Source organism: Gymnodraco acuticeps, unplaced genomic scaffold (genome assembly GCF_902827175.1).
Source record: "Gymnodraco acuticeps unplaced genomic scaffold, fGymAcu1.1, whole genome shotgun sequence".
Lineage (NCBI taxonomy): Eukaryota > Metazoa > Chordata > Actinopteri > Perciformes > Bathydraconidae > Gymnodraco > Gymnodraco acuticeps.
The window spans coordinates 124,037-136,892 of record NW_022989890.1 but is presented as its reverse complement, the minus strand read 5'-3'; the positions used below and the strand labels follow the sequence as shown (position 1 = coordinate 136,892).

At 42.4% G+C, this 12,856-nt stretch overlaps 1 pseudogene; it reads right to left on the bottom strand.

The window, feature by feature from the left end:
• The window catches only part of LOC117536393, a 68,153-nt pseudogene extending 55,565 nt beyond the window's left edge, over positions 1 to 12,588 (bottom strand).
• Positions 12,589 to 12,856: the final 268 nt, after the last annotated feature.

Sequence of the window (12,856 nt, the reverse complement as noted above, 5' to 3'; positions counted from 1 at the left end):
TAGGAGAGTTCGGCCTCTGGAGAAGTGAGTGACAGTAAATTCCTGAACGCAGACAGATGAAGAGAATCCTCTCCGAAAGCCAGGGGACGTGTTAGTGTGTGTCTGTGTCTGTGCCGCATGCTGATGTATTACCCGGTATTACCTTGCATTTCTGCCCTGATTACTAAACTTTGCTGGACAGGTTGACAACAATAAAACAGGTCAGGGGATTAACCTCCATGTGTGGCCGTGATGACAGTTAAAGCCTGTGCCTGTTTGTGTTTTCCATTCGTTCACCTTCCAGACAGGTGAGATGCTTTCAAGAGGATTGAGGAAAAGTTCAATGGAAATAAATTAAATCGAGCTTTTTTCTAATTCCATGAAATCCAGCAATCTAAAACCAGATTATCCCATTCACATTCGGTGTGTTCGTGGGTGACTTCAAACTTCTGAGCCAAGACGTAATAAAACTCTGTCATTCAGTTGTTGAGTTAAAGAGTTTTAAAGTAATGATGGAAGCAGTTTGAAATGGACTCATTTATTTCTTGTTAAGTGACTGATTTCTTTCATCTATTGGAAAAAGAGGGTCCGCATGCTTATAAATAATTTGCTACGCTTATCATTCAAGCAGAGAAGAGGGTGGCATGAGGAGGTCATGTCATCTGAAGTGTTGCCACTGCTTTCATGGGGGGGAAAAGCACTTTTGAAGAGAGGAGAAAAAAGTCAAAGTGACACCACAGATCAACAGCAAGGCTGGAGATAAAGACCTAGTGCCCTTGCAGCGTAGTATGCCGCGATCCACCGACAAGTGAGTGACATTTTATGCAAAGTGTTTTGTTATATTCAACACATATTTGCAAGCCCAACAAATGTATATACCGTAATGTGTGCCGCGTGAAAGGTGGAAAAAAAATAGGGATACAGGAGCTGCAGGGGATCTTTTAAGGGGATGTATTGTAACTCTAAATAAAGCAGTGGTATGCCGGGGTTGCTCATGTGCGAGGAAGGGTGAAGGGGGATGAAAGGAATCTGTTGTAGGAGTCAACCTCGTTTGCAGTGGGAGAAGAAACGTACAGGAAGAATTGCCAGGATGAGCAGAGGTCGAGAAGAGGCACGCTGGTCTTATTCAGCAGGTACTTCGTTCTCAGAAAACATCTTTCTGTGTTTGAATACATAAAGCACCTCTTCCATTGTAACTACATGAAAAAGAGAATTCAGTTCTAAAATATACCTCTAGCTGTATAAGTAGTAGCAGTCTTATTGCCCTTTAAATAGATATCTCAACATTTGGACAAAAATAACTAAAGCTACCTGTAATACTAGAGGATAGTGTGAAAATGTTGGTTTTGGTCATTTTTATGAACTGATTCTCTGAGTGGAACTAAACAATTACATCTACAAAGTCCGTTCATTTCGAACAATCAATGGCCACCTACTGTATTGTGATAACTATTGGGATGATTGATCGTTTGTTGAATTTGTTTATTTACTAGTAAAACATATCAAACATTCTCCAGTTCCAGCTTTTCAAATCAAATTATTTATTATTTATTTACTTTCTTTGTTTTATTTGTTTAAGAACACAATTTTGACATTGTCAGATCTACCAACAGTAAATATTAGGATGAAGAGCAGGCCTCACTTAATTAAGTAAGTTTTTTTTTAATCAAAATTGTTCATATTTTCCTCATTGTAATCAGGTAGTTTTCTGACATTTTCTCTGTGATCTGAACATTTTCTCTGTGATCAGAACATTTTCTCTGTGATCAGAACATTTTCTCTGTGATCTGAACATTTTCTCTGTGATCAGAACATTTTCTCTGTGATCTGAACATATCTCTGTGATCTGAACATTTTCTCTGTGATCAGAACATTTTCTCTGTGATCTGAACATTTTCTCTGTGATCTGAACATCCCACGGTCGAAGAGTAGTCTTGGAAACAAGCCACGTTGCAGTCCATTACAGCTAACTATTGTGATGTCGGAGAGCCTTAACCTGTGACAGAAGGAGTTTTCTGCCGTAGATGGGCTTGTAATAGGGCCATGTAATTACCAGTGGCTGCCTTGGAGCTCTGCCCAGCTCAGACGCCCCGGGCTCTCATTACCCACAATGCTGGCTGGGCTCTTAAATATCAAACACCTCTTTGTGCTGGAGGCATGACCGCCCCTTAGCCTACGGCTTCCCTCAGAGCTCTGCTGTGCATGCATGTGTGGGATTGTTTGCGTGAGTGTGTTCCAGCACACATCTGGCTTTAACACATCTTTATCATACATATTATATATATAGATACGACAGGCTGCTTCACCTGTGGTGTCTCACGGAGAGATACCGCAGGTCCTTCCTTCCTGCAGCGGTCAGACTGACAACCACCACAGCCCCTGGTAGACCCCCCCCCCCACCCCACACACAATACAGACTGTTGAGATCTTGTGCAATAAAACGGCAATGTGCAATATTGAGGCTTTTCTGAAATTCTGAGCAATATTTGGATTTCTTTACACATTTGTATAATGTCTCAACCTCAATGTCAAAAAGTTCTGAAGCTGCTCATCATTTTTAGCCATGCATGGATGTGTACTTACCTACTTATTTGTCTTTATTTTTATTCCAGTATAACTAATTTGTGCTTTTCTTCTATATATTAATATATTCTGTATTATTGCATACCTTTGCTGTAACAATGTAAATGTGCCCGCTGTGGGACTAAAGGATTTCTGATTCCGATTCTGATGAACCTGCTTACATGAATTTAAGTGTAACATATAATGCTCACTTCCAGTCAAAGGCTTGTAGACACAGAAGGGTCCATTTACACCTAGAGCACTTTGCGGTATGTGCTGCTGTGATTCACAACATCTGCATTTTAATCAAATGTTAACAACGTGTTGTTTAAACCTTCCTTTGCAAATTATATAATCGGAATCTTTAAAACCGACTCTCCTGCGAGAAAAAATAGGTCCAAGTGGATCCACTATTCTGCTTGCATTGATTGACTCATGTACTTCAGTGTTCATTTAAAAAGCTGTGGGCCTTTTTTATTTAAGCCAAGAGCAGAGGAAATAGAAGGGAAAAATAACTGAGCGGTAGTTCTTCGATTAGCACTTTCCCCTAAGTGCATAATCATCACAGAAGGAACAATTTGTCTAAACCTTATTCACAAAACCATTAGTTCACAAAAACATGTAAAAAAAAAAGATTGTTCTAGATTGTTCAATCAACATTTGATTTTGGGTTGTCGCACTACTCAATTATTGAGTAAGGCAGAAGCCGATACAATCTAAGCCCATAAGTTGATGATTGTTCGACCTAAACCACAATGTGAAGGTTCTATATAAAGATTAATTGTGCTTATTCTATTCTTTTAATATGAAATCTAGACATTCATATTTCTTTGGAAGTTTTCAAATAATTGCCAATTCAGATCATAAGTAACCCACTCTTAAACTTTCCTTCACATGCAGATATTTCCAACACGGGACTCCCGGTCTGGTTGCTGATTGCCTAATTGGTTGTCGTCTGAGCAAATCGACTGTAATTTCATGCAAATTGCAAAAGTGAACATATAGAACAAAATGTATAGAATTTAAAGAGGCCTTTTTATAGGCATAAATCAGGAAGTGAATCACGGACATTATGCAACTCAAATTAGCACGTTGGTATTTGTTTTCCTTACTGAAAGTGCTCATTGCACTATGTTAGAGTTGTCCTAACCCTCTGTAGACAAATTGTTGAAATACTATTTGAAGGTAGAGTTTGGTCTGATCAACAAAACACTTCCTTTCCAAATCTTTAATATTTTACTAAATGTTTTTGGAGAAATCAGCCTTTCCAGTAACGCTACTCAACATATTGTCCACCCATGTCTACAAATGACACCGGCAGTCGTGTTAAATCATGAAACAGTGAGTGATGTGTGTACATCTTGACACCTCAAAAAAATGCTTTCCTATCTTTGATGTTTAATAAACCTGTGAGCCTCATCAGTTCTTCAGTTATAATATATGATGCAGTATCATGTGCAGAGAAACGTTACAGACAATGGGCTTCTGTTGCTCTAAAATGTGTGAAAGATTGATATTGTGACCCCCAACTGCACTGATGCTCTGAATTGTAGATCACTTTATAAGAAAAATGTGAATGAAAGGAAGTCGGTGCAAATATCAGTCAACTTGTGAATCTGAAGCTGATAGAAAAGGATTCATTGGCCCAGTGATTACTCGTAAAAAAACATTATGAATACAAAATATTCTTTACTGAAGTGTTGGAAAAATGCCAGGAACCAATTATAAAATTGGAATTGTGAAAGTGAGATTCTCTGAACCGTGATAATAAGTGTCTACACTCGGAGAGAAGAGGAGACATACAGTCACCTGAAGAGAGGAGTCTAAAGGTTAGAGAGACCTCACCATATGCAAAACATGACAGGTTTAAACACCTGAGCCAGTTTGCACCTTTCAACATTTTGTTAAATGTTATTTGGCAAACATTCAGGAACTTTCTGCTCCTACCATGTAAAGTCTCAGTGCAGAAGCAAAGTGGCTGAATTCAAATGAAATACAAAATTGTAAAATCTTACCGTTATCCTCAACGGAGAACTGGAAGACATCGGATGTGACATTTTCTTCATTCCGTAAGACATAGCAGATCTTCAGGTCATCAATATCAGCTGTAACAGGAAAGTCACTTTAGTTTTTTGGAGTGTCAGGTTATAAAACAGGTTATAAAGCAGGTGAAAATCATGGCCGGACAAAGAAGAACAACAAATAAATAAATATATAAATGTGTGCCAATATGCTAAAAGCCTGTCAGCCTCAAAACAAACAAGAAGGGACATGACAAGCAAACAAAAAAAATGTTTTGATGTAATTAATTACATGCAAATGAAGGCCAGTGTATTTAGCATTTTAAACTGGAAGCTACACTATTGTCTCATTGACAGATGATACAAAGTGTAACCTTGCCCCAACTTAAAGCAAAGTCCAAATTATAAATTGTATATCCAAGTGCTAAAGATAACAAATATGTATATATGAAACAATTTGCATTTTAAGATTCAAAATAAAACTTTCATGTGAAGTTTCACGCTGGCTACACAGAAATAGCCTCAAACACACTTTGAAGTTGAATTATTGCTTTGTGGCTTGTTCAAATACTCGCTCTGTCAAATAATTGTTCAAAAGATGGAAGCTGTCCCGCTTCAGCAGCACACCAGCTACAGTAACAGCAGGTTTCTAGTATCACACTGATTATGTTCCTTATCAGCACTCAGCATGAACAATTCTCCAACAGAGAAAGCATTCTGAAAGTCATGCATCTGTAATCCAGGACGATAAGGCCGCAACCTCAAACGTGAGACAGCTCGAGCTAAACCAACAGAAAACGATTAAATCCTGAACCTGCCAGCTCTCTGTCAACAGCGGCTGCAAAAAACCAGGTGACAGTGGATGTTTAATGACAGATCTGGGTAAGAATGTTAAAAGCAGGATTGCAGCAGGCACCTCCACTTCCACAGCTGTTTTGTTGGCTTTTTCCGAATTACAGGGTTACTGTCTGACTCCTTTTTCTCCAACATTCCTCAGAAACGTCTATTATAGCGCTGAAAAATCATCTAGACTGTGAAAGAAAGGGCTTGGCCTCTGCGAACAACCTTTTCAATAATATATTTCAGAGGAAGGAGGTTCATAAAAGTATAAACCCCTGACTCCTTGCTGGGACGCATCTTAAACCTCTTAGGTGGCTTCCTGTCAAAGCTGCCTCTCCTTATTCCCTTCTGTAAAATGGATAACTATTTTCCATGTATGCATTCTTTTTTTCCTATTTCATCACACTGTGGGGGCTTGAGTTTTGTGACACAGCCTTGAACCTTAGGACCTTGCAAATGTGAAGTCAACACTGTGAACCGGGGGCACATTGTTCATCAAATATTTAAAAAGAAAGCCTCATGGGACGTGCCCTGGAAATAGGAAGAGTAAATAAAGAGCGAGGGATTGTCTCTTTCACCTGACTGATTCCTCTGACGAGCCTGTTTGCTCTCTCGCACTCACTCTCTCACGCCCCTTGCCTCATTCTTTATTTCTCTCATGCCACCTACACCTCCCCCTTCCCCTCTTTCCTCCTGCCTCCTTTGCTCTCCCATCCACTTCACTTGCTTTCTCTGCCCCCTCTTCTGCCCTTTTGCTCCTCGTTCTTGCCGAACTCTTTGTTCTCATGGGTGCCCCTTCGTTTTTAAAGGACTGCAGCCGTACATTGGTTTGGAGAATGGTCCATCTCCAAAAGACTCAAGAGGTCTTTTTTTCACTCTGTGTTTTCAGCCCCCGTCTGTGCTTATGCCAAGCTTTGATACAAGCGGTGGATTTTCTTATTCGTTTGTATGATTGCCTCAGCGTGAGCCACTGCAATGATTGCATCGCTTTTAAACCTCAATCAGCGGCATTGTGTCTTGATTCCGTCAGCATTATCAATAAACAGCACATTGCAGATGAAGGTTTTTCAAATTCATAGTTAAGGTGGCATATCGCTCAATATGAATGTATGTTGGTGGTGCCCGGAAATCAATTTGTTGAGAGGTTTCAGGTTTATATGAATATTTAAGTTTCAACCAACTGCTATAAATGATTTCAAACTTGAACTGACCTGGTCAAACGATGAGACTGTGCTGAAACTCAAAATGTCATCCTGTCACTAAAAGTATATGCTCTGACCTTTTCACATGATCTTCTACTTCTGTCCCTGCTTCATTTAACAACCACTGTAGAGAACATCAGATGTGAACATTTCCCCGGAGAGGCAGAATAATAAATTATTCATCTCTAACCGTCTACAAGACATTTTTGTGAAACATCAGCCTCTAACTTTGCTAATTATGATTGATGAGGAAGGCACCTCTAAATCAGGCCCTCAATTATAACTATGAATCCCAAGCCTGCACTTGTCACCACATATGAATAATTATACTCATAAATTAAAATATTGGTAGGCAGTTGGAACGCATTCATCAAACGTACATGATTTTTGTGTGAAGTATTTCTTACTGAATGTAATATCACGTGAGTATCACTTCACTTTAGGGGAATATAATTATTGGATCGAAATTCAAATAAGATAATAAGCACTCTTATGATACTCAAAAGAATGAAAGATGTGTGAGTTGGAAAAGGCCTTTTTTAAATGTCAAAATTACATAAATGCTATTTCATATTCGTTTTGAGAGAGGAATAACCTTTAAGGTAATTCTGTTCTGTTTACCAGAACTTACAATTACATTTGAAAAATCTAATTATATGGACAACATCACTCATGCACAGTACTAAAACTTGTAATGGATTATGCAATCCACATGCAATATTTCATGCAAAGGTTGTACTTTTATAATACTGGTGGGTGTTTGTTACCTGACTAAATGTGTTGATGGAGTTGTTCCCTTTTCCAGGTTAATGATGTATCCATGTTTGGGCTGTGTGGTGACGTGGAACACCAGGGAGGCGGGGGCTGGTGCTGTCTCTGTCCTGTGATCTCAGCAACTTTGGAGCTGAGGGGGAAACCAAGTGACCTGTGGACAAAGATCTTCAAAGTGGGAGCACCTTTATTCACCACGATCTGGGGGACGCCGTTTGTCGATGGCCACCAATGGTGATTTTCATGGTTTGAGGGTGCCGAGTCTCGAACACAGTGTCTGGGAAATGTAAAAGTCTGTGTGTGTGCCATCGGTGATTGTAAACGAGAAGGAGTCCTCTGAGGATTCAGTTCCGTCATGTTTGTAGCTGATGAGGTTTTCATTGAGGTCTTGTTTGGTGAAGCTGGTGACGGGTGTGGACTTGTTGTAGAGGAGTTTGCCATGAACAGGCAGCAGGGTGACGGTGAATCTCAGCAGCTTCTCAGATGTGTCTTGGTCCTCAGCTGTGAGCTCGAATGGTGTAATCAGCTTAATTTGCCCTTCTGTGACAACTAATTATTAACTGTCACAACAGGTTTCTATTATCAACATCCACGATAGAGACTCTGAATGTTCTGAAAATAGGATTGAAGCCATCAGTCACTTCAAATTCAAAACTGTCCATTTTCACCTCATCATCTGACGTGTGGATGTAGTAAACCTTACTGCCAGCCAGCTGGAGCTGAGTGAAAGACGCAATGGGCATCCCAGGAGTATCTGTACACTCCAGGTGGCCTCTGACGGGGGCCCTTGTGACGGTGAAGACTAAGTTCTCATCGGGGCTGTTGAGGTCAGTGGTGCTGAGTAGATCTTGTGGTCAAGTCACTCTGCCACCTTCTCTCAGAGACACGCCTTTACTGACCACATCAGGGAACACCATGTCGATGCTGCCCACAGTGATGTAAGTAAGTAACGATCAATAAGTGGTTAATTCCATCTGTGACATCAAACTTAAGCAAGTCTCGAATGCCTTCCTGACCATTGTGTGTGTAGAGAATAAGCCCCTGCGTCCAAGTTCAGCTTGTGTGAAATTCATGCCAAGCGTGATGTTCTCCAGAGACCCAGGTGGGATTTTCCTCTGCAGGAGGCCCTGCCCAGGCCCAAACCTGATGATAAATGTGGAGAGTACGTCGTCGTCTGAATCTAAATCTGTTTGCTTTGAGCACTTTGCTGTTGATCTCTTTGGCCTCCCCGATTTCAACATCCAGGCCGTCGTTGATAAGCATTCTGGGGGTCTCGTCATCCACAGCAATTATCATTACCGTGGCGTCTTCTGCACGGAGTACTTTCCATCAGTCAGAGTGATATCAAAGCTGTCCTCTGTTGTCTCTGAGTCATCGTGCTCATAAATAATACTTGACGCCTCCCCTAATCTGCTCTAAGTGAATTAGTCACCAAAACTGAGCCTGTTGACAGCTGGTTTAAAATGGCCACCATGTTTGGGAGGTTTGGAAATGAAGAAGACCAGCTCCTCGGGTGGAATATCCGCATCAGCCCCATTCAGAATCGGAGTGTCGATGATAATGTTCATGCCCTCCATCACAACTATCTCCCTCAAATAAATCTCAGGCTTTTCATCATTTGCAGGGATGATGGACAATTGGTAAGAAATGGTTCTCTGAGAAATTGATGCATCAGAGCACCTAAATGTGAATCTGTCTTCCACTGGCTCTACCCCTTTGTGAATGCTCTGCACAAAGTAAATATTCCTCTCCCTGATGTCTCTGATTGTAAAAGCACTGATAGCTGTTCCTGACCTGGATTTTTCAGAGCCTGGGGCGGGTGAAATATTTTCCACATAGCCGACAGTAGGCTGGACAATGATGGTGCAAAGGATATCATCCGTTGGAGTGTCATTTATCATCAGCGTTCAATGTGCTCAGGGGCCTTATAGCATATTTCTCCCCTTCAATTGATCACTGAATTGAATTCCGACTCTGACCTCAGGGGCTTGGCTGTCAACGGGAAGGATAGTGATTCGGATCCTGAACTCCGTTGACCCTTATTGCCACCCACTGTCCACATCATCAGACATGTCTGTGAGAGTCAAATAAAGCCATCCAGCTGAGAGGAGGAGACCTACTTCTCACCAATGGTGTGTGCATACACAACACTCACACCATTAATAATATCAGCTTGTGTAAACCTACTGGCTGGCACTCCTTTAACCAATATTTCACCCATAATTGGAGGATCTTCCACAATAAAGGTCCAGCTGGAGGTCGTCTGTGTCATCATCACGGCCTTGGAATTACATTAGTTGTGATTTCTGTGGCTCCGTTTTCCAGCACATCTATATGAGAGCCAATTGTTCCCGCAGGCAGGCTGATGCTGGGAGTTTCATCATCGACAGGCCTTACGTTAACTTTGACCGTCACGGTTACAACATGAAACCCATCACTGACATCCAGCTGAAATGCATCGCTCGTTGTCTCCTCCCCGCCATGAATGTATGATATCTTCCCCTCTGAGATATCTTCAAGTCGGAAAAGCTCTTTTTTCTCTAGGTCAGTGAATGCAACCTGTACTTGGCCGTGTTTAGGGGGCTGGCTAAGAGTAAAGGTGATATCTTTGCTGTCTGTGTCGAGGTCTGTGGTGTCCAGCTCTGCAATACTGATGATGTGAATACCACGTTCAGACACAGTAAAGCCTGTGTTTGTAATCTCAGGGGGTTTGTTGTTTACGGGCTGAAGGTAGATAGTGAATGAAAGCTCCTTCTACGCTGTTCCCAGCCGTGTCCTCAACCGTGTAACGAAACTGTACAACGTGTGGCTGTTATTCCAAGCTTCAATATCAGGGGGGCCGTTTATGAAATCTTATGATGACTAATTTGGGCTTGTGTGAACTTCAGTAACTTTCCGTGTGCGGGCTGTTCCGTCAGAACCCAAAGAAACCGAACACAACTGGGTTATTTTCAATCTGTATCTACCGGGGACTGGATAACTGTATATTTGACGGTCACGATCATCATCAGAGTCCAAATCGTGTGTTCTTTTGTTCGGTTTTTGTAGCGCAGACAACATCTTTGTTGAAATGAGTCATACTTGTACTCTGTACGGTCATCTGCACGTGTGGTGCCACGGGAACAGCTCAGGGGGGACGTCAATCTATGGGTAAAACCCGGATTATAATACCCACTCTCCCCTGACTCATTAGGGGGCGTCATTGTCATCATGAACTTTAAACACAAACTGATCCATGACGGTGTATGTGTTGTGAGGGCCAGTTGTGCTTGTAAAACAACTTCCCATCAGTGGGATATCTTTCTGAAGCCACTCTGGCACCTCTTTCTCATACACTTCATCCTCTGCGTTAAATTTCCAAGAGGAGGGGTCCTCTGGGGCATCTGACTGCCTTAAGAGCACTGTGCCAATAGTAGAAAAGGGAGGGACAATAGTGAATTTAATAGTTGAGTCCTCAGAGTCAATATCTGCAGCGCTGAGCATGAGGGGAGAAATAGGCATCATCTGGTTTTTGAATAGCACCACGCCGGTGTTGGCATTTATAATAGGTGGCTCGTCATCAGTGGGAACGATTGTTATGGGGAAAAGGAATTCTACTTCGTTTTTACCATCTGACATCTTAAAGACTATGTTGTCACTGTATGTGTCGCTCCCATCGTGCTGGTAAACAACGACCCCTGTTGTAAGGTCAGCAGGTGTGAACAGCTGCCTCTGGAGAGCCCAGCCACCATGAGGTCCCATGCCGTAAGCCCCATCCACCACTGTGATGGTGACAGTGTCAGGTTGTCTTCATCGCTGATCTCCAAGTTGTGGGCATTGAAGAGAGGACGAGACTGCCCCTCGTATAGCAGCTGACCAGTGTTACGTGTCACAACAGGGGCTAAGGAGTTCATCGGCTTCACAACTATCATAAAAGCAAAGGGGTCAGAGATGGCCCCGTCTGTGTCTACCACCTCAAACTCAAGCTGGAAAATCCTCTCAGTGTCTGAGTCCAGGGAGGGGGGCTTGTAAGCTATTTTCAGATCACGCAAGTCTCTCTGGTAAAAAGATGTGATGGGAAGATTTCTGTCATCAGTGCTGACTATGTAGCCCTCCTCATAGGATAAGGGAGAAGTGATGTTGAAAATAAGCTCATCTGGGTCTGACTCTGCATCTTCAGCAGCGAGCATATCAGGGGTGAGGGCAGTCATAACAAACTGGCTGATCTCCATCATCATCATGGACACAAAGCTGGGTTTGGGGGGAGTGTTTTCTTCTCCCTCTTTAATGCGAATCATAAGGTGGAAATACTCCTGTTTCACCAAGTTGCCTTCCTTATCATGCAGCTCTACAACCATGGGAACATAATCTCTGTTAGGGGACTGCGGTTAAACGTGTGCTCATAGCGGATGGTCAGCTTGAGTGAATTCATCACAGTCCATCATTTTAGAAAGTTTCCCCCATCAATCAGCTTTCCATATCTAGGCAGAGCGCTGCCACTTGACAGGGACGTCACTTCACATTTATGAGAGTCTCTGTCATAAGTAAACTCTAAAATCTTTTTATCAATGGGATTGCTGATCGCTTTGAGGTTATCAACAGTAAGAGGCATGTTTTTGGTGAGTAACTCTAGCTGCGTAAAAACTACTTCCACCTCCATCATGAACGGGATAATAACGGTTTCGGTTTGCGCATCATACCTGAGCTGCAGCCTCACTCTGTCTTTAGCCGGACTTCTCGACCCGTAGTGGGAGTATGTCACCTCATTGGGACCGAAATCACATGGAAACTTTTTGGGTGAGAGATGCCCCGGTCTCTGTGAGAGTGGGTCGTTATCCAGGACGGTGATGCTGCAGCGGTCTCCCGGCTGCGTCTGAATCACCAGATCATTGATGGGATCAATGAAGATTGATCTCCCGAAAGGCACACGTATTCCGTTGTTCGCTACTAAAATTGTATCTTCTGACAGTTCAGATCTCAGCGCGTAAAATAATCCCGAGCTGTCGGGCTCCGCGAAAACAAGTCCAGTTACTGAAAAACACAGAAGAAGTCTGTGGAACATCATCGTGGCGAAGGATGAGATCCAAAACATCCAAAAACAGTCGCTTTGCAAAGGTGATGTTAAGGACGTCCAGGTCTATTTTTACTGGAAAAAGGTAAAAATCCCCAAAGTGTCGGGAGTCAGCTGGATGCCTACACGGATACTCCCGTGCATCTATCCGTCCGGACCCTCGACATGCTCCGCGAGAATAGCGCGCAGGAGTTTTAACTTCAGACACTTGAGAGCCTGCGTAAGGGAGCTGCCGCCCACCTCTGCGCATATTGGAGGATTTTGAAGGCTTGTTACCTCAGCTCCTTCGTCAATGGGCAGTACAGCTGTCATTCACATGGTGGGTGGTGACTAGGAGATGGGCTGAATTACACAGATTCATGACATTACTAAATTGCTCCCATTAGGACTAATCTGCAAGATATACTGTAGAGGTGTTTAAGGACAATATT